Below are 372 nucleotides of genomic sequence, written 5' to 3' on the forward strand. Positions count from 1 at the left end.
GGGACTTATTTCTCAAAATTACCAAATTAGAGAGACCATTGGATGGCAATCAACAAATTTCTAATTCCTCATTTTTTTTTGGATTTCAATCGATTAGGATATGTTGGTAATATTAATTTTCATATTAAGCTATTAAGAAAAAGTAATTGTTACTTCCTGTTGTTTTTGTTATAAGAGGTGGAATTAGGTTTGTGTGGATTTGTTAAAAGATTACTTTCTTGCTTCTTCTAGGGTGTAGTTTTGCTCCTTATGTTGGTGTTTTCCATCTATTATCTTTTGTAGGGCCGGATTTCTGGGAAGATACTGTATAAATTTTGTTATGTCATGGAATATCTTGTTTTCTCCATCTATGGTAATTGAGAGTTTTGCTGG

The sequence above is a fragment of the Mastomys coucha genome, unplaced genomic scaffold (genome assembly GCF_008632895.1).
Source record: "Mastomys coucha isolate ucsf_1 unplaced genomic scaffold, UCSF_Mcou_1 pScaffold23, whole genome shotgun sequence".
In the NCBI taxonomy this organism is placed as follows: Eukaryota; Metazoa; Chordata; class Mammalia; order Rodentia; family Muridae; genus Mastomys; species Mastomys coucha.